Source organism: Culex pipiens, chromosome 2 (assembly GCF_016801865.2).
Source record: "Culex pipiens pallens isolate TS chromosome 2, TS_CPP_V2, whole genome shotgun sequence".
Taxonomy (NCBI): domain Eukaryota; kingdom Metazoa; phylum Arthropoda; class Insecta; order Diptera; family Culicidae; genus Culex; species Culex pipiens.
This window is the reverse complement of record NC_068938.1, coordinates 117,805,313-117,830,424: the sequence shown is the minus strand read 5'-3', so window position 1 is coordinate 117,830,424 and position 25,112 is coordinate 117,805,313. Positions and strand designations below refer to the sequence as shown.

The window sequence follows — 25,112 nt, the reverse complement described above, 5'->3', positions numbered from 1 at the left end:
ATAAGTGTTGTGAACTTGTGTATTCTGACTTGACTTAGTACAACGGACTCAATTTTCAAATATTTCTGGTTACTTTGAGTTAAAACAACGATGTGCAGTCAATTCTTTGTTCTTGTCTCGTGGTTCAGAGGTAAGCGGATCGTATATAGTGTTCAGTGCAAAACGAAAAATGTTAGAAAAAAAAATATTAGTTCTAATATTTTTTTTACCCGAGCGAGGGGAGAGTGTAACCTATGGTATTTGCATCCCAAGATTAGTGCGATCGTTTGTTCCGCGGCAAGTTACGGAGGGAGCACTTGAGCAGGCTTGCGGGCAGAACGACCTACTAGCGTAGCTGTCCAGCCCCTACGGACGCTACCAAAGCTGCACCGCTAGTTGCGCTAGTCACCGCCAGGAGCGCACGAGATCATCGCAAACGCCCGCCTTGGGTAGCGGCGATGACCAAGACGATGGGACGATGGGACGAAGGAGTCCAGAAGGGGGAGGTTGAGGATCGCTGGGAAAACCCCGCCATTGCAACGGTCACTTTGCCTGGTATCTTGAAGAGGACGGTCGATATCCGTGAAAATCACCGTCACGAAGTAGTGAAATTTTATAAGTGAAGTGGAAGATCCGGTAGACGCCATCCCGGAGAAAAGCCGTCCGACGATCTGGAGATCCGGACGCAAGCAGGAGGAGCCTGCGTTGATTTGTGGACATCCAGGTAAATACCGTTGCTTCCCCGATCTATCGCCGTCCAACCTCCCTCCGCCATCGCTAATTTCCGTCCCCATTGTGCCCACAGAACCCCTCGGTGTTCGTACGCTTCGCGTACAGGCCGGCACAGACGCATTCGTCCGCCGTAAGCCACCCGACACCCGCGGTATTCCCCGCGCGGTACATCGTACCGCCGAGCACGATCGCTCACGCACGAGGATCGCCCGCGACACCGTTCCGGTGTGGGAACCGCCCTCGCGACGCCGCCATTTTGGTCTGTGGACCAACCGTCGCGAGATAAGACGCCAGCCTCGCCAGCCGTTATACCAACCGACGCCGGAAACCAGGCAGACCGGTGGATTCGTCCGCCGTAGTCCCAGAGTCCGTCAACATACTCGGGAGCGTCGAGGCAGGTGGCGCAGAAGAGGGTCGAGTACGAGAACAGTATCTGACCGCCCATAGTGGTCGCTGAACGTGAGAGGAAGACGTGTCCCGCCCCGGTTGACCGAGTCCCGGAGGTCGGTGGAGGCTTCGTGGTGGCTCCTTTGTTTTTTTCTTTCTCCTGTTGCGTTTCATGTGTGAGTGTGACACTTTGATGTTATTCTTGCATTTTTCTCGTCGATCTCCAGGATGCGCGCCAGCCAACTGATGTATTCTGAAATGAGTGTTTGTTTTGAAAGTTTTAATCGATGTGGTTGATGCATCGAACATTAAGGAAGGTTTTCTTTATGCTGTTTCGAGTTTCTGGTTCATGAGAAAAACCCGTTGTCATTTCGTTGGACGGAAATTATTTACGAGTCACACAGCAAATTGCGGCCAGCCAGTAAGTGCAGTGCAATCAATTACGGAAAGCTTGAGGTTATTAGGGACAAGTACTGGCTAACGGCTAACGGGAACTGTTTTTTCCGAGGAGTGCTTGGTCCACGGTTGGCAAAATTTCACAAAGTGTATCAGACTTCCGGAAAGCAGCTTATTGCTTGTAAGAAAAGTAACTAAATTTACCAGAGAACTTTTGATAATGTCCTTTGTCCTTTGGACATATGTTTTGAAAAATTTGACTTAATTACAGGCTGCAGTTTTCCACAAAAAAAAAAAAAACAAAAAAACACTTCAATCGGCGGGAATTGAACCCAGTTCACGCAAAATTATAACATATGCACACTGAGGGAATTGCGCCTTAGCCCGCACGCTTATTAGAACGGTATGACGGGAGAAGGATCAAAGTCAATAAGACATGTCTGGCTGAAATGTTTCCCGTATCGATGGGTTACTTTGTTGATAAACATCAAATGCTTTGAAGCACATTTTCAAGGTCGTAAATGGTGATTTAATGCCAGTTGTAATGATGCAAAGTTTTGGTACTTTGAGGCATTCGCAAAGCTTATTTACTACTTCAAAACATTCGAGTGCTGATTTAGTACTGAATTAATACTTCAATTTAGTGCTTGTGGTTACTTGGGTAGAGCTTATTAGAGAACGGACAACTTAAATAAAAAGTACCAATCGAAGCACGAGAACTGTCAAACGGAGGTACCAATCGAGCGAAAGACAATAGATTTTGCTCTAGGTTCTCTTTTTGAAGAGCCCGTGCACACCAAATTTGAAATTTTAACCTATTTGATTTATTTGAAGGCTTTTTCAAAATTGTGTATCAGAGCACCATTGGGCAGTAGGAGAATAAAAATTAAGGAAGGCTGACTTTCCAAAATGCGCTAAAATCAATAGTTTTGTGACAAAATAGAAATAGTCAGAAAAAAAGTTCATTGTCTTCCTGGTGAAGAACTGGTGCAAAACTCAAAATTTTAAAAATTTGCATGGTGGGCCAAAGTAAAGCTATTCCATAGATAAAGCAATCCACTTTAACGACCCCCGGGTCTTTTGTGGTCTCTTTTGCAAGTTTCTGCTAATTTCTAGGCGTCCGAAAGTTATGTGGGTGACTCACCCAAAACCTCTTTTACGCAAATGGACCGACGTTTTACTTCTCCATCCGATAGAAGGCGTGGTCAGGCAAATTTCGTCTCGAAAAATGGCACCGGGTCCGTCTGGGATTGATCCCAGGCCATACTGGGGTTCAGAGGCTACCACGCTAACCACTAAACCACCGGACCCGGCCAAAATTTACCCCATTTACTACCATTTACTTAACACTAAAACATGTTCTGAATCCAAAAAAAGCAAAGTAATCCACTTTAACGACCCCCGGGTCTTTTGTGGTCTCTGTTGCAAGTTTCTGCTCATTTCTAGGCGTCCGAAGGTTATGTGTGGTGAGTCACTCAAAACCTCTTTTACGCAAATGGACCGACGTTTTACTTCCCCATCCGATAGAAGGCGTGGTCAGGCAAATCTCGCCTCGAAAAATGCCACCGGGTCCGTCTGGGATTGAACCCAGGCCATACTGGGGTTTAGAGGCTACCACGCTAACCACTGAACCACCGGACCCGGCTCATGTTCTGAATCCGTTCACAGTAAAAAAAAATCCGTTCACAGTAAAAAAAAATCTGCGTAAAATCGCATGCAAAAGCATGCACATCACCAGGGGATTGAAACTCGTCTGAAAAAAAAAAAAACTGTATTATTTTCTCCTTCAAAACGGTGGCGCCGCGTGGTGGTAGCTGCCCTGTTTATTACACTGTGAAATTATCCATGGCTAATCCAAGGAGCCAAAAGGTAGCATCAGAAATGTGCGCCCAAAAGGGGTGCTGCAGAAAACTTATTGTTTTTATCAAATATTCGAACAAATCATCAACAAATTACAAGTTTGATAGTCGCACTGTAAATAAACATGATAGTCAAACCACAAAAGGTAGTTTTGTTATTTGTTTTTGCAGAACCGCATGTTTTTAACGAAAGTGCCAAAAATATTCGTAATATCGTTTTGCCTCTTGGTGTGTCATATTGAAATTGCTTGAAGATTCATATCAGTGACATCACCTTTGTGAGTAAAAGCATGTAATATTGTATAAAAAGAAAATATTTGTATTTTTTTGTTTTTATTAAAAAGATTTTACACAAGTGTGCATTCGTCTCTTGATGGGTGTTAATTAAACCTTCAAAAAAGAAGAAAACTGTGTATTTAAGCAAAAGTTTCTCTTAAAGATACAATAAATGCGTGTTATTATCAACCTAAACGCATAAAAAATCAATTATGAGTATAAATATACAGCAATTCCATTTGAAAAGAGCCTAAACCGAAAAAAAAGTTCTCCGATCGGGCACAAAATTTTTCTGAGGGTTCCTAGGCCAAAATAATTAGACCCGTATTTTTTTGTTTGGCCATTAGGGTGACCTACATCGTGCTAGGGTGGTTCGAAAAATGGCAATTTTCTTCATTTTTCGCAAAACCACTTTTTTCGAAAAATCATATCTCCGCGCCAATTCATACGATTTTAGCTGTCCTAGACGCAAAAGAAAGGTGATGAGTTTGGCTATTTGAGAAAAATAGTAAGTAGTTCCAAAAATCTAGCTTAACTATTGAAAAAGTCGTATGAAAACTTAAAATGGCGTTTTGACCGTGTCTGGACCAAAGAGCCTATGTCTGAAAATATTTTTATCGGATTCCTCGGAAAATTTCACATTAAATATCAAAAAAATTGGCAATGTCGAACCGTACATTTACAAGATATGATTTTTTGAAAATAAAAACTGAGTTTTTCGACGCGCCACGCGCAAAAACAGGAAAATGACGAAATCGGCAAAATATCAACTTTTTTGACTAAAACTGCGATTACTTAAAAATTTCAGCGATGACCTATACATGTCTGGGTACCAAAAATTGCGTCTTTCAATTACGAAAATTGATACCCAGACATGTATAGGTCATCGCTGAAATTTTTAAGTTATCGCAGTTTTAGTCAAAAAAGTTGATATTTTGTCGATTTCGTCATTTTCCTGTTTTTGCGCGTGGCGCGTCGAAAAACTCAGTTTTTTATTTTCAAAAAACCATATCTTGTAAACGTACGGTTCGAAATCGCCAATTTTTTGATATAATATGTGAAATTTTCCGAGGAATCCGATAAAAATATTTTCAGACATAGGCTCTTTGGTCCAGACACGGTCAAAGCGCCATTTTAAGTTTTCATACGACTTTTTCAATAGTTAAGCTAGATTTTTGGAGCTTCTTACTATTTTTCTCAAATAGCCAAACTCATACCCTTTCTTTTGCGTCTAGGACAGCTAAAATCGGATGAATTGGCGCGGAGATATGATTTTTCGAAAAAAGTGGTTTTTGCGAAAAATGACGAAAATTGCCATTTTTTGAACCACCTTAGCACGATGTAGGTCACCCTAATGGCCAAACAAAAAAATACGGGTCTAATTATTTTGGCCTAGGAACCCTTAGAAAAATTTTGAGCCCGATCGGAGAACTTTTTTTCGGTTTAGGCTCTTTTCAAATAGAATTGCTGTATAGCTGTTTCATGTTAAAAGTACCAAAAATGCTGAAGCCGTAAAAATTATAATTAATCAAAACTATAGTAAATTGTACTTAACTGAAGCATCATAATTGCAGTTTTAAATGATATTTTATAATAATAAATCAAGAACAACACTTTTTTTAAATAAACATGCGTGGTTTTATCAGCAACTGTAAACAAATCTATTGTTTAGTCAACCATTTATGTAATTAATATGAAAAAATGTGCATCAAAATTACTTTTTATTAATAATTTTTATGTTTACAGTGGTTTTTGAAACATTTTCTCTGATCATTTTCGGAAATAAATGTGTTTAAATGTCTGTTAGGTTTTTATGTTGTTTAAAGCCAAATTAGTTAACAAAACATATTTGTTTATGATGAAAAGTGAGCAAAATCCATCTTTTATTCATTATATCTATCATTAGGCCTACACCATGCATCAAAACATCAAATATCAGTTAAATTTGGTATAAAAATAACAGATTGCTTACGAATTATGGACCCGTGTCCACTATAGGAAAAGGGAGTCCATAACAGGCAAAAAAAACTTTTTTTCAAATGGCTATTTTTCTGCTCAAAAACAAATAAGCTGATGAAACAAACAGTCGAAATTGTTCAAACGACTTCAGTTTTCATTGTTTTGTACAAAGCGTTATGAAAAAGTGCTTAAAATATTGAAAATTTGTGCTTCGGCTCTACTAGGGGGTCCACTAATGGTTAAAATACCCTACTCGGTTAAATTATCGGTTTCAGAAATCTATTAGTCGAGGGGAAGCGAACGAATTAGAAGGTTTAAAACCCTCTACTGCCCAAATTTTTTTTTCGAAGATTTTTATTTTTCCCGTGTTTAGGAGGTCATTTTGAGCAACTTTTGTTCTACGATAAACTTCACTTCTCTTGTTTTATGTTTTTCTTGTTTTATTTTTAGTATTTTAATTTGCATTTATCTTGTTTAGTTTATGTTTGTTTTTGGTAGTATTTGGCCTATTCTAACACCTCCTATCATTACATTTTGCCTATCTAATTTTTTCATGTTTTTATAGTCACTTTTTCAATTTTTTACTTGTTTTTCACTTTTTCTGCTATAGAATGACACCATTATGATTTATATTGTAAACAAATGCGTAGAGGCATAGTCTGGGACACTACAAAAATTACTGCATACTTATTTTTACTTAAAATATAGGAAATAATAGTAAAAAACACAGCCAAAGTTGACCCCTGAAAAAAAAAGACATTTTTAAAAACAATGGCAAAGTGACATAAAACAAGTAAAACTTCCAACCCTAAAATTTTCTAAAATTTCAAGAGTTCTTCTTTCCAATGCATTTTAAAGATTAAAAATTGGTTGAAAAATTGATTTTTTGCGATTTTTCAGATCGAAGAGGGTTAAACTTCCAGAAATACAGTCATCCCACATATTCGGAACACCCACAAATTCGGAACACTTTTGTGATGATTTGTCAATAGCATGCCAAATGCATCGTTTCTGTCGACCATATTATTTTTAGAACCTTTAAATATTTGCACATTCTCTTGCTATTTCACTAGTAAAAGTAGTACTTTTTAAGCAAAAAACTGCATCTCAAGACTGATTCATTCAGAGTAGAGGGTGACGAGCGGGAACTCCCGGGAAAAAATTCCCGGGAAATCGACAATTTTTGGACCTCTCGATTCCCGGGAAATTTGGTCGAGAGTCCCGGGAAATTTTCTACTTATAAATATCGAAGCAAAATGTTATAAACTAATCGGAAAAACATTTAAAAATTCGAAACGGTTTAGAACAATGGATGTTCAATGTTCAAGTTCGAATAAAATGTTATATAGAAAGTGTAAATTTTAACTTGTCGAAAATTCCAATAACTATAATTGAGAGAAGCCCACAAAAATGTGGAGCCCAAAATTTACCTTAAAGTAGCAGTTACATCCCAGAAATGAAATACAGTCCTGACTCGATTATCCGAAGTTTCGATTATCCGAAGTTTCGATTATCCGAAGTTCGATTATCCGAAGGTTTGTATGGGACTTCGGATAATCGAATCACGAACAAAAAAATTTTTTTTTTCTTATTTCAACATCAATTTCGAGTTCTGCAACAACACTTTAGTCAAATTTGAATCTTGGATTTAAAAATTTCCTAGTAATCTTAGAGTAGTTAAGAGTAGTTTAAAGCTCAAAAATCAAAAATAAAACAGCAAACAATTTTTTTTGTCGAGATTCGATTATCTGAAGTTTCATTTATACGATGTGAAATTTTGTTGTATAAAGTTTTTTTGTTAAATTATTTTTATTTGTTTTTTTTTTTTTTTTTTTTTTTTTTTCTAAGAGGAAACAACCTTTTCCATGTAGATTCTGTGAAATGTGATCCGTTCTCAGAATCCTCTCTGCGGTAAACACAACGTAGTAGGGCTGGCCGCTTTAATTTTTGCAATGCATTTTCGGGTGTTCTCGAATGTACTGCAATTATTAATAATGACAAGAAAAGTGCTTGGGGCGTAATCTAATCACAAGACTTTCCAGCATGCTTTCATCGGACTGGCTGCGTCTGTGTTAGATTAGATTAGATTAGATTAGAAGAGGAAACAACCTTTTCCATAAGTTCAATTTCCATATCCTCATTAAGTCATTTTGTGTTTCTCATCAACCTCAATATTAGATTATATATTAGAAGAAAAAGCTCTAGATTTCTGTAAAGATTGTCTTAATCTTTGTTAAGGTCCGATATTTGTGAACATTCGCATTTCCTGATAAATATATTTCTTCAATGAATATTTCAAGTTTACCTTAAAAAGAAAAAAACAAGTTCAAGTAGTTGTTTTTAGTTTGCAAAATTGCAAAAATCTCGATACTGGGAAATTATATATTTGCTATTTTTAACTTCACGAAAATCTAATAACAAGTTCATGCAACAAGCTTGTGGCACAGCAAAACGATCTTGTATTTACAGATTCTAAGAAAAGTTCTAAAGGTTAAACTAGTTCCTTAAAATAATGAGGCTTCTTAAATTAACATTTAATTGAATAAGTGTGAATTAATTGTAACTGAATTTATTGAAAAGAAACAAATGTATGACCTTTCATTTTAAAATTATTGGCACTATTGGCATAGTCAAAAAAATCCCGGGTCCCGAGAATTCCCGGGAAATGGCCAAATTCAACTCTCGATTCCCGGGAAATTGAAAATCTCGAGAATCGTCACCCTCTAATTCAGAGCAGCAAAACATTCCAGTTTGACAGCTTGCCCAGAGCAGACGTGTGTCCTTTGAGCGCGTTTTTGACGGTGTTTTTTTTTCAACTTTCGCCGACGGCCATGGCGGCGGCCGCGACGGCGGAGAGTGAGTGGACGGAGCATAGGGCTGAGGATGGAAGGCCGTTCTACTGGAACGCGGCCTTGAAGAAAAGTGTGTGGGAGAAACCGGACGGGTTCCAACCCAAAACGCAGGCGGCGACGGGCATGGAGGTGGAAGACTCCGAAGGAGGAGGAGAGGACGGGGGCGAATTTCGTCCCGTGGTCAAAGTTCGACGCAGGAAGGCTAAGGAGGAGATCAACGACGGCAATGGCCACTTTATCTGCCAATGTGTTACTTTATCTACCGAGAAGCTCACACTAAAAGAATTTTATGCTTTTTCGTTTCCGCCACCCACCGCCTGTCACCCACCGCCCGCCGCCAGCCGCCCACCAACAACCGCCTGCCACCAGCCGCCCACCACTCACCGCCCGCCACCCACCACCCACCGCAAACAACCCATCAACAGTCGCCCAACACACCATATACGCAACCATAGTAGAATAGTTAAAGAATAGTAATAATTTAGTTGTAATTAATGGCAACAAAATCCCTTAAAAGAGCTTAGCTCACTGGGATTTGCAAACCTGCAAAGTGCTTACAGTAATGATTGTTAAAAATAATAAAATACGTAGCTACCGAGCCTAACTCTTCAAAAGAGTAAGTGAATGTTTCCAGCAATCAACGCTGTGAAGTGCGAAATTCGGTTTTACTAAAAAAAAAAAACTGCTCTGGATCCCACGAGGGTCTGGACCGCAGCTGTCCCAAACGTGCGCAGTTCATCCAGTCGAGGCAGCAGGCGTCCAAGCCGAAGCCGCCAGCATGGAAGGAGGACAAACAGACTCCGGCAGGAGCCGCGTTCACCGCGGCGGATTTTCCTCCGCTACCTGGAGCGGTGCCGTCCGTCGGGACGGAAGATAAACATCCTCGTCCCGCAGGAAGAAGTCGAGAAAATACTAGCGCCGGCGCCGGTGCAACTCCGAAGGAGCAACAAGGTGAATGGAAACTGTACAGCGAGTCGGAGCTGTGGACCATTTACCGAGAATACAGAGCTCGCTTGAGCCAGTGCAAGACACCCGAGGAACAGATTGACGTGGTCGCACACTTGCTGACACATGGCACGAGAAAATAATCATTTTATTCAATTTCGGTTTTTTATTTTATTATTTATTATTTTTGTACTATTGATCCTCGGTCCTAACCTGGTCACAGCACCTAAAAGGACCTAATAAGAATAAGTTATGAAGAAAAAAAAGAGCAGCAAAACACTGCCTTCAAATTGCATGTTCCATATTTTTTTTATTCAGAAATTATTTTTATTAGGTCCTTTTGGTACTGCGACCAGGTTAGGACCGAGGATCGGCTTAAAAACAAATATATAAAAACAACAAAAATAACTCCTTATAACCCGAACTTGGAGATCATGTAACTGACGAGCGTTACTTGGTCCAAGCGGGTCTTGCAGCTCTTGAACTTTCCGATGTACTCGGAGAAAATGCCCCACAACTCAGCCGAACTGTAGAGCACCTCCCTGGCTTCCTCCTCCATGGCTCCATCGCCTCGGGAGCCACCTTGGCTGCTTCCTGCGGGTCGAGGGCGATCCTTCGTTTTTCCGTCCGGAACTGCACCTGGCAGCGCCTTTCTGCCGGCCTTCCTTGCCGGCGGTTTCGGTTTCGACGCCTGCTGGCGCCTCTGGATGAAGTCCGCACGCTTGGGGCAGCTGCGGTCCGTGGCTTCGTGGGCTCCAGAGCAGTTAGCACGCCGCTTCGGCTTTGCTTCTTGGACTTTGCACTCGTCCGTTTTGTGGGGACCCCCACAGTTGTTGCACCTCCCCTTGAGGTGGCAGTTCATGGTCCCATGACCCAGCAGCAAGCAGTTCCTGCACTGAGTCACGTTCGGCCGCTTGTTTCGGTAGGCCTCCCACCGGATGCGAAATGCTTGCAAGAGCTTGATTTCACTCAGCTTCTTGAGGTTGGTGTACCCCTTGGGGAACGTAACAATGTACGGGGTTTCCGTCGATGAGGCGAACTCTCCTTTTCTCTTGATGGTATGCACCTCCACAGCATCCAGGTTGTGCGATTCCTTGAGTTTCTTCTTGACGAATTCAGGTGAAGCCGGTGGAAGTCCCCTGATGATGACGCGGAGTTGCCGCTCGCTTCGTTTCTCGTGGGTATAGAAACGGTACTCGGAGATACACAGCAATTTGATCCCAAACGGAGTCAGCTTGTAACTTGGCTTGGTTGTGCACGACAACATTACACTCCTCAGCTTGCCGAAGCTCATATTCTTTACCACCAGAGGAGGTGGTTTCTTGGCCACTGGAACCGGTGGGACGTTTCCTTTCCCGGCTGGGTTACCTTTGTTATTGTTGTTGTTGTTGTTCTCCACCAGCGGGCTGAACTTGTTGTTGTTGAGGAGCTGTTCCTCGTTGCCATTTACGACGTCGGCGACGTCTTCTTCCGCTTCCGCGTTCCGACATCGGGAAGAAACTCGTCGTCGGAGAAATCTTCAGCCTCCATCCACAAGCACTTTTCGCGCAGCAACAACAGAGGAAAAACGTGTCCACCACGTTGAGCTGTCAAACGGGATCTGATGTTCCATAATTTTGGGATGTTATTGTGCCTCCCACAATTGTGGAACACCTGAATTTAACTAATATTTTCACAAAAAGAAAGTTATCAGACCATTCATAAAACATAACTAAGCTTGAGATTCGTTGGTTTCAGTGCGTGAAGTCATTATTTTGTAAAAAAATGTACTCATGGAGAGAACCAATGTTTGTTTACATCCATAAGAAAAAAGTTTTCCAAATTTGTGGATTTCAAAGGTCAAAGTTTTTTTAAAAACTTGTTATAAAAGTTAAAATTTGCAGTTGTTCGATACAGCATTCGAAAGATCGCAAGATGAGCTTTCAAATGAAGGTAAAAGCGAATCAATAAGTTCAATTATTGATTTTCTATGATTTTTTGAACATTGGCCGATCTGTAAACTGTACCGAATATAAGGGATGATGTAACCGATGGGTTCCAATTCGATCATTATCGGCCCAACTATGAAATATTTTGTTTTTTTTTATAGACTATGTACATTACATCCTAGATTACATCTCTTTTCGCTATAAAATTTGATTTGCTTGCGTACCGAAATCGCAGCCCACTTCACTATAATGAAGGTTCATTTTCAATGCATGAGAGTGAGTTGAGCAACAGATCTTAGATTTAAAAGGGCAGTTCATTGTTACCAATAATCACTAATTGGTTGGTAAATCATGATTCGATTAAAAAATCATGTATTAAACTAACATTAGAATTAAGGCCTCTTAGCTAATGGTTACGATTACTAACAAAGACGCGCCGCTCTCATGCACAACCACTAGGTGTAGGGAGTTAGGTAGTTGCGGCGTTCCAGTATGGCGAGATTGGGAAATTCAAACTTTGCGTTTCGCAACGCATAAGATGACCAGCAGAATCTATGGGAGAGAGAGAAGTGGACCCGCTGGGACAGACTACCTCGGAGAGCGGAGGATATAAAAGGGCCCCGAAGCCCTAGACTTGTCCTCTTATGCTATCTAATAGCCGACACTAGTACGATCTAGATTGTGGTTCCTCGAACGAGTTAATTAACCGCATGTAAGCAATTCTCTGAGATTTCGGTCATTCGATTTTTTTTTTGTATTTTTTAATCCGGCTGAAACTTTTTTGGTGCCTTCGGTATGCCCAAAGAAGCCATTTTACATCATTAGTTTGTCCATATAATTTTCCATACAAATTTGGCAGCTGTCCATACAAAAATGATGTATGAAAATTCAAAAATATGTATCTTTTGAAGAAATTTTTTGATCGATTTGGTGTCTTCAGCAAAGTTGTAGGTATGGATACGGACTACACTGGAAAAAAATACACGGTAAAAAAAATTTGGTGATTTTTTTTATTTAACTTTTGACAAAGGACTTTGTCTTAAAGCTCTATCTGCGGTGTCAATGCAAAATTTTTCGAAAATGTAGCGTTACCGTCGCAAGCCCTCGGCGTGACATTCTGTTCCTGTTGCGTAGATGCCGTGAAAACTATTTAAGCTAAAAATTAGCCTCTGGAGGATTTAGTGTCCATCAGACTTTCATCAAAGACGGACCTTACGTTGGGAATTTTATTGCTCACACACACACACACGCAGGTGGTGCACGAACTGAGAGGAGGTCCAAGAAGTTATTGACGGTAGCCAGAACGGTCACCGGAATACCGAAATTATTGGGAACAATTTGGTAGGATATCGGTCACACCCGGAGTGGCCAGTGCCCTGTGGGAAGGTTCTACCGGGAGGACATTTACGGAACCATACAAATTTGGGCAATATGGGTATCAAAATTCATGGTTTTTGATACTGGTAATGAAAATGACCATTTTGGCAGGATTGGCCACACCCGGAGTGGCCATTGCCCTGAGGGAAGGTTCTACCGGGAGGACATTTACGGAACCATACAAATTTGGGCAATATGGGTATCAAAATTCATGGTTTTTGATACTGGTAATGAAAATGACCATTTTGGCAGGATTGGCCACACCCGGAGTGGCCATTGCCCTGAGGGAAGGTTCTACCGGGAGGACATTTACGGAACCATACAAATTTGGGCAATATGGGTATCAAAATTCATGGTTTTTGATACTGGTAATGAAAATGACCATTTTGGCAGGATTGGCCACACCCGGAGTGGCCATTGCCCTGAGGGAAGGTTCTACCGGGAGGACATTTACGGAACCATACAAATTTGGGCAATATGGGTATCAAAATTCATGGTTTTTGATACTGGTAATGAAAATGACCATTTTGGCAGGATTGGCCACACCCGGAGTGGCCATTGTCCTGAGGGAAGGTTCTACCGGGAGGACATTAATCGAACCATACGACTTGGGGCAATATGCGTATCAAAATTCATGGTTTTTGATACTGGTGATGAAAATGGCCATTTTGACCGGATTGGCCACACCCGGAGTGGCCAGTGCCCTGTGGGAAGGTTCTACCGGGAGGACATTTACGGAACCATACAAATTTGGGCAATATGGGTATCAAAATTCATGGTTTTTGATACTGGTAATGAAAATGACCATTTTGGCAGGATTGGCCACACCCGGATTGGCCATTGCCCTGAGGGAAGGTTCTACCGGGAGGACATTTACGGAACCATACAAATTTGGGCAATATGGGTATCAAAATTCATGGTTTTTGATACTGGTAATGAAAATGACCATTTTGGCAGGATTGGCCACACCCGGAGTGGCCATTGCCCTGAGGGAAGGTTCTACCGGGAGAACATTAATCGAACCATACGACTTGGGGCAATATGGGTATCAAAATTCATGATTTTTGATACTGGTGATGAAAATGGCCATTTTGACCGGATTGGCCACACCCGGAGTGGCCAGTGCCCTGTGGGAAGGTTCTACCGGGAGGACATTAATCGAACCATACGACTTGGGGCAATATGCGTATCAAAATTCATGATTTTTGATACTGGTAATGAAAATGACCATTTTGGCAGGATTGGCCACACCCGGAGTGGCCATTGCCCTGAGGGAAGGTTCTACCGGGAGGACATTTACGGAACCATACGACTTGGGGCAATATGGGTATCAAAATTCATGGTTTTTGATACTGGTGATGAAAATGGAGTGGCCAGTGCCCTGTGGGAAGGTTCTACCGGGAGGACATTTACGGAACCATACAAATTTGGGCAATATGGGTATCAAAATTCATGGTTTTTGATACTGGTGATGAAAATGGCCATTTTGGCCGGATTGGCCACACCCGAATTGGCCATTGCCCTGAGGGAAGGTTCTACCGGGAGGACATTTACGGAACCATACAAATTTGGGCAATATGGGTATCAAAATTCATGGTTTTTGATACTGGTAATGAAAATGACCATTTTGGCAGGATTGGCCACACCCGGAGTGGCCATTGCCCTGAGGGAAGGTTCTACCGGGAGGACATTTACGGAACCATACGACTTGGGGCAATATGCGTATCAAAATTCATGGTTTTTGATACTGGTGATGAAAATGGCCATTTTGACCGGATTGGCCACACCCGGATTGGCCAGTGCCCTGTGGGAAGGTTCTACCGGGAGGACATTTACGGAACCATACAAATTTGGGCAATATGGGTATCAAAATTCATGGTTTTTGATACTGGTAATGAAAATGACCATTTTGGCAGGATTGGCCACACCCGGAGTGGCCATTGCCCTGAGGGAAGGTTCTACCGGGAGGACATTAATCGAACCATACGACTTGGGGCAATATGGGTATCAAAATTCATGGTTTTTGAAACTGATAATGAAAATGACCATTTTGGCAGGATTGGCCACACCCGGAGTGGCCATTGCCCTGAGGGAAGGTTCTACCGGGAGGACATTTACGGAACCATACAAATTTGGGCAATATGGGTATCAAAATTCATGGTTTTTGATACTGTTGATGAAAATGGCCATTTTGGCAGAATTGGCAACACCCGGAGTGGCCAGTGCCCTGAGGGAAGGTTCTACCGGGAGGACATTTACGGAACCATACGACTTGGGGCAATATGCGTATCAAAATTCATGGTTTTTGATACTGGTGATGAAAATGGCCATTTTGGCAGGATTGGCCACACCCGGAGTGGCCATTGCCCTCGGGAAGGTTCTACCGGGAGGACATTTACGGAACCATACGACTTGGGGCAATATGGGTAGGGACCATCCATAAACCACGTGGACACTTTAGGTGGGGGGGGGGGGGTTATGGCGATTGTCCACGATCCATACAAATTTCTTTTTTTGTATGGACAATTGTCCACGAGGGGAGGGGGGGGTTTAAAAGATTCCCAAAAAAGTGTCCACGTGGTTTATGGATGGTCCCGTATTGTCCACGAGGGGAGGGGGGGGGGGTTTAAAAGATTCCCAAAAAAGTGTCCACGTGGTTTATGGATGGTCCCGTATCGAAATTAATGGTTTTTGAAACCAGTAATGAAAATGGCCATTTTGACCGAATTGGTAACACCCGGAGTGGCCAGTGCCCTCGGGAAGGTTCTACCGGGGGACATTAATCGAACCATACGACTTGGGGCAATATAGGTATCAAAATTCATGGTTTTTGAAACTGGTAATGAAAATGGCCATTTTGACTGGATTGACCACACCCGGAGTGGCCAGTGCCCTCGGGAAGGTTCTACCGGGGGGAAATTAAGCGAACCATACGACTTGGGGCAATATGGGTATCAAAATTCATGGTTTTTGATACTGGTGATGAAAATGGCCATTATGACTGGATTGGCCACACCCGGAGTAGGCAGTGCCCTCGGGAAGGTTCTACCGGGGGGACATTAATCGAACCATACGACTTGGGGCAATATGGGTAGGGACCATCCATAAACCACGTGGACACTTTAGGTGGGGGGGGGGGGTTATGGCGATTGTCCACGATCCATACAAATTTCTTTTTTTGTATGGACAATTGTCCACGAGGGGAGGGGGGGGGGGTTTAAAAGATTCCCAAAAAAGTGTCCACGTGGTTTATGGATGGTCCCGTATCGAAATTAATGGTTTTTGAAACCAGTAATGAAAATGGCCATTTTGACCGAATTGGTAACACCCGGAGTGGCCAGTGCCCTCGGGAAGGTTCTACCGGGGGGACATTAATCGAACCATACGACTTGGGGCAATATATTGTGAAAGCAGACAAAAATCAAAATACAGGCGCCACCTGTCAAAGCTGTTGGCCACAGGCTGATGTACACGCTAACGACAAACCACAGCATTTTTGTTCGGCGCAACAGATTTTTTCGCGCAACAGAAGTGTTGCGCACTTCGGTTTGGTGGTAAGCGGATAATAGGTATCAAAATTCATGGTTTTTGAAACTTGTAATGAAAATGGCCATTTTGACCGGATTGGCCACACCTGGAGTGGTCAGTGCCCTCGGGAAGGTTCTACCGGGGGGACATTAATCGAACCATACGACTTGGGGCAATATGGGTATCAAAATTCATGGTTTTTTAAACTGGTAATGAAAATGGCCATTTTGACCGGAGTGGCCACAACCGGAGTGGCAATTGCCCTGGGGAATGTTCTATCGGGGGGGACATTAATCGAACCATACGACTTGGGCCATATGGGTATCAAAATTCATGGTTTGGCCACTACGGGTGTGGCCAATCCGGGTGTGGCCAATCCGGTCAAAATTGTCATTTTCATTACCAGTTTCAAAAACCATGAATTTGGATTCCCATATTACCCCAAGTCGTATGGTTCGAATAATGTCCCCCTGGTAGAACCTTTCCCAGGGCACTGACCACTCCGGGTGTGGCCAATCCGGTCAAAATGGCCATTTTCATTACAAGTTTCAAAAACCATGAATTTTGATACCCATATTGCCCCAAGTCGTATGGTTCGATTAATCTCCCCCCCCGGTAGAACCTTCCCCAGGGCAATTGCCACTCCGGGTGTATCCACTCCGGTCAAAATGGCCATTTTCATTACCAGTTTAAAAAACCATGAATTTTGATACCCATATTGCCCCAAGTCGTATGGTTCGATTAATGTCCCCCGGTAGAACCTTCCCGAGGGCACTGGCCACTCCGGGTGTGGCCAATCCAGTCAAAATGGCCATTTTCATTATCAGTTTCAAAAACCATGAATTTTGATACCCATATTGCCCCAAGTCGTATGGTTCGATTAATGTCCCCCCGGTAGAACCTTCCCCAGGGCAATTGCCACTCCGGGTGTATCCACTCCGGTCAAAATGGCCATTTTCATTACCAGTTTAAAAAACCATGAATTTTGATACCCATATTGCCCCAAGTCGTATGGTTCGATTAATGTCCCCCCGGTAGAACCTTCCCGAGGGCACTGGCCACTCCGGGTGTGGCCAATATCCTATAAATGTGGTCCCAAGCCCATTGCCCCAAATCATTCTGGTCCGGTGAACGTCCTTACAATCTTCATAAGAACAGAATCCCTCCCAATTTAGTGCACAAACTGTGTTTTTCAATGTGTGCGTGTGTGTGTGTGAGCAATAAAATTACCACCGTGGATCCGCTTTTGTCGAAACCTCGTAAGGCACTGAATTTTTCTGAGGCTATCTGTTAGCTTAAATAGTTCGCATGAAATGTGGCAACAGTGGTGCAACATTCTCGCGTGACAGTTCCACGTAAACAGGAGAGGAGGCAAAATTTGCACCATGTTGCCACATTTCATGCGAACTATTTAAGCTAACAGATAGTCTCAGAAAAAATCAGTGCCTTACGAGGTTTCAACAAAAGCGGATCCACGGTGGTAATTTTATTGCTCACACACACACACGCACACATTGAAAAACACAGTTTGTGCACTAAATTGGGAGGAATTCTGTTCTTATGAAGATTGTAAGGACGTTCACCGGACCAGAATGATTTGGGGCAATGGGCTTGGGGCCACATTTATAGGATATTGGCCACACCCGGAGTGGCCAGTGCCCTAGGGAAGGTTCTACTGGGGGGAAATTAATCGAACCATACGACTTGGGGCAATATAGGTATCAAAATTCATGGTTTTTGAAACTGATAATGAAAATGGCCATTTTGACTGGATTGGCCACACCCGAAGTGGCCAGTGCCCTCGGGAAGGTTCTACCGGGGGGACATTAATCGAACCATACGACTTGGGGCAATATGGGTATCAAAATTCATGGTTTTTGAAACTGATAATGAAAATGGCCATTTTGACTGGATTGGCCACACCCGGAGTGGCCAGTGCCCTCGGGAAGTTTCTACCGGGGGGACATTAATCGAACCATACGACTTGGGGCAATATGGGTATCAAAATTCATGGTTTTTGAAACTGATAATGAAAATGGCCATTTTGACTGGATTGGCCACACCCGGAGTGCCCAGTGCCCTCGGGAAGGTTCTACCGGGGGGACATTAATCGAACCATACGACTTGGGGCAATATAGGTATCAAAATTCATGGTTTTTGAAACTGATAATGAAAATGGCCATTTTGACTGGATTGGCCACACCCGAAGTGGCCAGTGCCCTCGGGAAGGTTCTACCGGGGGGACATTAATCGAACCATACGACTTGGGGCAATATGGGTATCAAAATTCATGGTTTTTGAAACTGATAATGAAAATGGCCATTTTGACTGGATTGGCCACACCCGGAGTGGCCAGTGCCCTCGGGAAGGTTCTACCGGGGGGACATTAATCGAACCATACGACTTGGGGCAATATGGGTATCAAAATTCATGGTTTTTGAAACTGATAATGAAAATGGCCATTTTGACTGGATTGGCCACACCCGGAGTGGCCAGTGCCCTCGGGAAGGTTCTACCGGGGGGACATTAATCGAACCATACGACTTGGGGCAATATGGGTATCAAAATTCATGGTTTTTGAAACTGATAATGAAAATGGCCATTTTGACTGGATTGGCCACACCCGGAGTGGCCAGTGCCCTCGGGAAGGTTCTACCGGGGGGACATTAATCGAACCATACGACTTGGGCCAATATGGGTATCAAAATTCATGGTTTTTGAAACTGATAATGAAAATGGCCATTTTGACTGGATTGGCCACACCCGGAGTGGCCAGTGCCCTCGGGAAGGTTCTACCGGGGGGACATTAATCGAACCATACGACTTGGGGCAATATGGGTATCAAAATTCATGGTTTTTGAAACTGATAATGAAAATGGCCATTTTGACTGGATTGGCCACACCCGAAGTGGCCAGTGCCCTCGGGAAGGTTCTACCGGGGGGACATTAATCGAACCATACGACTTGGGGCAATATGGGTATCAAAATTCATGGTTTTTGAAACTGATAATGAAAATGGCCATTTTGACTGGATTGGCCACACCCGGAGTGGCCAGTGCCCTCGGGAAGGTTCTACCGGGGGGACATTAATCGAACCATACGACTTGGGGCAATATAGGTATCAAAATTCATGGTTTTTGAAACTGATAATGAAAATGGCCATTTTGACTGGATTGGCCACACCCGGAGTGGCCAGTGCCCTCGGGAAGGTTCTACCGGGGGGACATTAATCGAACCATACGACTTGGGGCAATATGGGTATCAAAATTCATGGTTTTTGAAACTGATAATGAAAATGGCCATTTTGACTGGATTGGCCACACCCGGAGTGGCCAGTGCCCTCGGGAAGGTTCTACCGGGGGGACATTAATCGAACCATACGACTTGGGGCAATATGGGTATCAAAATTCATGGTTTTTGAAACTGATAATGAAAATGGCCATTTTGACTGGATTGGCCACACCCGGAGTGGCCAGTGCCCTCGGGAAGGTTCTACCGGGGGGACATTAATCGAACCATACGACTTGGGGCAATATGGGTATCAAAATTCATGGTTTTTGAAACTGATAATGAAAATGGCCATTTTGACTGGATTGGCCACACCCGGAGTGGCCAGTGCCCTCGGGAAGGTTCTACCGGGGGGACATTAATCGAACCATACGACTTGGGCCAATATGGGTATCAAAATTCATGGTTTTTGAAACTGATAATGAAAATGGCCTGGACTGGATTGGCCACACCCGGAGTGGCCAGTGCCCTCGGGAAGGTTCTACCGGGGGACATTAATCGAACCATACGACTTGGGGCAATATGGGTATCAAAATTCATGGTTTTTGATACTGGACATGAAAATTACCATTTTGATTGGACATTTTCCGAACCATACTTGTTTTGGCAATTTATTTCCACAGAGGTGCCAAAGATTGAAAACATTTTATAGGAATAAATTATTTAGGATTAAATACATAGGCAATGTTTTAAAAATATAAAATAAAATAGAATATTTTTTAGGAGTTTTGTACAAAGTTCTTTGTCATATTGGTCATGTAGAACATAACCACCTGCACCTTTTTTTTTATTTAACTTTTTATCACTAAAACTTGATTTGCAAAAAAACACTATTTTTAATTTTTTTAATTTTTTGATATGTTTTAGAGGACATAAAATGCCAACTTTTCAGAAATTTCCAGGTTGTGCAAAAAATCATTGACCGAGTTATAATTTTTTAATCAATACTGATTTAAAAAAAAAATCGAAATTTCGGTCGCAAAAATTTTTCAACTTCATTTTTCGATGTAAAACCAAATTTGCAAGTACTTTAGTGAAATTTTGATAAAGTGCACCGTTTTCAAGTTAAATCCATATTTAAGTGACTTTTTAGAAAAAAGTCGCAGTTTTTCATTTTTTTAAATAAGTGCACATGTTTGCCCACTTTTGAAAAAAAAATTGAATAGCTGAGAAAATTCTCTATATTTTGCTTCATCTGGCTTTGTTGATACGACCTTTAGTTGCTGAGATATTGCAATGCAAAGGTTTAAAAACAGGAAAATTGATGTTTTCTAAGTCTCACCCAAACAGTCCACCATTTTTCAATGTCGATATCTCAGCAACTAATGGTCCGATTTTCAATGTTAAAATATGAAACATTTGTAACATTCAATTCGCTCTTTTAAAATGTTACTCTTGATTTTTAAAATTTTGAAAGTATTGTTTTCGAAAAGATCGGAAAATTTCACAAATGTTTCATATTTCAACATTGAAAATTGGACCATTAGTTGCTGAGATATCGTCATTGAAATATGGTGGGCTGTTTGGGTGAGACTTAGAAAACATCAATTTTCCTGTTTTTTAAACCTTTGCATGGCAATATCTCAGCAACTAAAGGTCGTATCAACAAAGTCCGAAAGAGCAAAATATAGAGAATTTTCTCAGCTGTTCAAAAATATTTTTTTAAAAAGTGGGCAAATATGGGCACTAATTTAAAAAAATGAAAAACTTCGACTGTTTTGAAAAAAGTTAAATAAAAATGGCTATAACTTGAAAACGGTGCACTTTATGAAAATTTCACTAAAGTACTTATTGATTGAAAATTCAATTTTACATCGAAAAATGAAGTTAAAAAATTTTTGCGACCAAAATTTCGATTTTTTTTTAAATCAGTAATGATTCATTTCGGTCAATGATTTTTTGCACAACCTGGAAATTTCTGAAAAGTTGGCAATTATGTACCTACTCTAAAACATATAAAAAAAAATAAAAATAAATTAAAAATAGTGTTTTTTTGCAAATCAAGTTTTAGTGATAAAAAGTGTAACGAGTACACAGAAAAAAATAATTCGGTAAATTTACATCATTTATGATGTACCAAAAGTGCACGTCTTTAATGATGCGAATTTACATCAAATTCATTTTAAATTTAAATGCCATCCGATGTAAACCTGCCGAACAAACTGTGCTTAAAATCTTGTAAATTTCCGATGAAACCTACGTAAATTTACCAAACCAAAAAAATGTTTTACTCCGTTGAATCTAGAATCTGATATAAATTTCAATCGCATTTGTATGCCGTTTGTTTTGAACGATATCCTTTAGCTATCTTTTTGATCAAATTTGAATATCCAATATTGTTATGGTATGGAACTCAAAGCTGACCCTAAAAAATAAAAGAAAATCATTCGAAACAAGCAGAAGGCTTAGAAAATAACATCAAAATCTAGATTCAACGGAGAACCATCATACTCTTTCGTGATTTGGGTGGGAATTTGATTTGATTCACTTTAAAACTCGGTTATAACATGTAAAAAGAAACTATGAGTAAAAAAATCAAAAAAACTGAAACTGTACCTGATTCGTTCATTTAATGATGTCATCAGCTGACGTGAGCCTCTGGTCGCCAGCGCTCTCGGCATGGCGATGCTGTTCGGGATCTTCGGACTACCCCAGTTGAATCTGCTGCGCAACGCTGGCCATCTCCACTTCGTTGACTTCTCTGGACATCTGCCACCGACACAGAGACTAGCGTCCCTCCGGCGTTCAGGTAGCCCTCTTGAGATTGCTGGATTGCAATGTTTCCGTTGGCTCGCAGCTGTTCCTTGGATCTTCTGGTTCGTCCAATCGTCACCTTCTGCCAGTCCTTCACCGCCTTGTATCAGAACACCCAACTCAGCAGCAGCGTCGGATGTGCTCACTGTCCGCACTCTGACTAGACCAGTTTCCATCGAGCCTTGCTCGTGCGGTCGATCTCCAGCGGCACAACCTCGACGATCTAGGCATCTGTCGCCACTCCCGGATGGGTGCTTCTGTTGTTGCTGTTGGTTTTCACTTTGATTTAGTGTTCGCAAATCAATGAGCCTATGGTTCCAAAGGGTGGAAGAGAGAGAGAGAGTAAGTGAGCAACTAAACATTAGCAATTGTTCTACAACTCACAACCTACCAGCTACCGCCGCCGTTGAACTCGAAAAATACTCGTCATCAACGGGCCGAACACGGTCGGTCAACGATTTCAGCGTCGGAACGGCATTCTCCATTTCACTCTCCACCGGCGACTGCTGCATCGAATTGTGCAACGGCACAACCACTAAACCAGTACCCGGGACAGGAATTCCTCGCTGAGGTGCATCTTGGTGAGCGTTGCTTGATCCACTCAACCAGCAGGTTCTGGATCTGATTCGCCGAGTTCGAGGATTACAGAAGCTTGAGGGTGTTGAGAAAGTCGGGTATTCCTCCGGTGACATAATAGTAAACGACTATGGTTAAAGCATTCGATTAGTTTAAGATTATGTTTTTATAACTCAATTACTTACTTTTTAAACTTTTGACTAAAATTTTATAAAGCGCCGAAAGATGTTTCTCACTAATTAACACTTAAAATGCACCTTCAGAATGTAGTACTGATAAAATTATGATCTGACAAATAGATTTTTCGAAATCAAAACAAACAAGCAGTACACGGTGCCGACGAATTAAAATAAAGCAGTTTAAAATGCTTGTGAGAGGTACTAGAATGAGTAAAGCACACGTTCCTGCATGACGTTCATAACCATTTTGGTGTAATTAGCGATTGACTCAAGCAAAACTATGTAAATGGGCCAATGTAGATTTGCGAAGAAGCAGTCAACCCTGCTTACGTCAGTGTATGTTTATAATAACCATGAGCAGGATGGACTGCTTGTTTACACATCCACATTGACCCATTGTGATTATTTAGATTGAACTAAAAAAATCTTGTAAAAATCTGATTTAGGAAAATATGTTTTCCATGAGTTTGATAGTTATTTCAGTACACTGCGATAGTTAAAAAAGGTTTTTTTTATTACAAACAGTATGGTCTAAAAGCTTTATGTACCTAAACTGTTTCTGATAAAAAAAATTTAATTAAAAAAAAATATTTTAATTGGATCAACATAGTCCCTTTGGAACGAGCTGTCGAAAAAGACAATTTATGCCAAGAAAGGCTGTGACCCTGATGTTCAAAATAAATTTAAAAATCAATGTTAAACTTTTTGTTTACGTACAAAATGTCATTGTGCTCAGACAGATAAGCCTCATCGTTGTGTGTAACAAAATAAGCTAATCTTAATTTTAGGACCCAATTCAATCCAAAAAGTTAAAACTTCAATTTAAATATTTTTTGATTAGATTTTTAGCAAAACAAAAAAAAAAATCATCCTGTTTAAAACAATTGATAATTATTTTTAAAACAAGCATCATGCACTGTTTGTCTTCAATTTGTCGTTGGTCTTTCAAATAATTTGTTTGCCAAATTTACTGAATTTACTCAAAATTCTAATGAGATGGTAACTTGTTAATACTTTTTTCTTATTGTTCCTTTTTTCATTTTTTTGCCATTATTTTTATAACCGCCAGCAGGGGTGACATTGACCCAATTTCGGCCCAAACCCATTGTCACCCCCTGCAGACGGCAACTGCGTAGTTTAAAATGGTAGAAAAAAAATAATACGAAATTAAGCTTGAGACTTACTCAAAAAAAGGCAAGCGGTGCATTCTCAAAATTAAGCTCATTAAGCAAGAGGTACGGAAAGAATATCCGAAAATATAAATTTATATCTTTTAGAGTGTAAGCAGTCGTGAATTTTTTTGACGTTTGTTTGCATCGCTTTGATCAGCGCAAATTATTTTTAACTTTTTGTGAGTTTTGTAAGCTGCGTTCGTGAAAATCTTTAAAAAAACTAATTCGTCAACATACGTGAAAGCATATCCGAGCGACTGGTGTTCAAAAAAGCCTGCTGGAAGCTGTACTGCATGGAATCTAGCCGGGCAATCAGATGCTCACGGAAAAGAACGTCTGCTGCGGGACAGACAAGGTTCAGCGGGGCCGGCAAACCAGCACGACGCATCTGGAACCGACCGTAGAGGCCTAAGTCTGGACCGGAACGAACCGCCAGCCTACGATCCAGAGCAGCAGAGGATGATGCCATCGGCAGCGGCTTCTCTTAAACCTGATTCCGAAAACCTTCCTGCGTGCCGGAAACCCGGAGAACTCAGAACTCTTCGCTTCAGGGTAAGAATCCACGGAACGAAGGAGCCGAGGCAGGAACCTGCCCTTTCAAAGTCTAAGTGGACGTCGAATTATGTCTGGTCTAGTCACTTCGTTTCTAAAAAATGAAATGTAAACAAACTTTTTTTTACAAAAGAGCTGGCTAAAAATGTTAATGAACCAAAGACGAAATGTAAACAAATAGTCTATCCTACTCATTCAAAATGTAAACATCAACTGACGTGAGCAGGATGGACGGCTTGTTAACACTTCGGTATTGGCCGATTTGCATTGTTTTGCTTGTTACTTTTTCTGATGAATTACCTTACTCGACAAATTGAACTGATTTGGGGCTTGACCAAGTGCACCTTTTTCTGTTTCTGAATTGAATCTGGAT

At 41.5% G+C, this 25,112-nt stretch overlaps 1 protein-coding gene and 1 long non-coding RNA gene across 5 annotated transcripts in view; one reads left to right on the top strand and one right to left on the bottom strand.

The window, feature by feature from the left end:
* LOC120417925 (protein unc-79 homolog) overlaps window positions 1–25,112 on the top strand; it is a 217,400-nt gene that overhangs the window by 62,295 nt on the left and 129,993 nt on the right. The window lies entirely within an intron of this gene.
* LOC120417927 (uncharacterized) lies at window positions 21,536–23,112 on the bottom strand. The gene is made up of 2 exons (XR_008211963.1): window positions 23,022–23,112; window positions 21,536–22,964 (listed from the first exon to the last, which is right to left on the bottom strand). It is a non-coding gene; the product is annotated as an uncharacterized LOC120417927 (long non-coding RNA).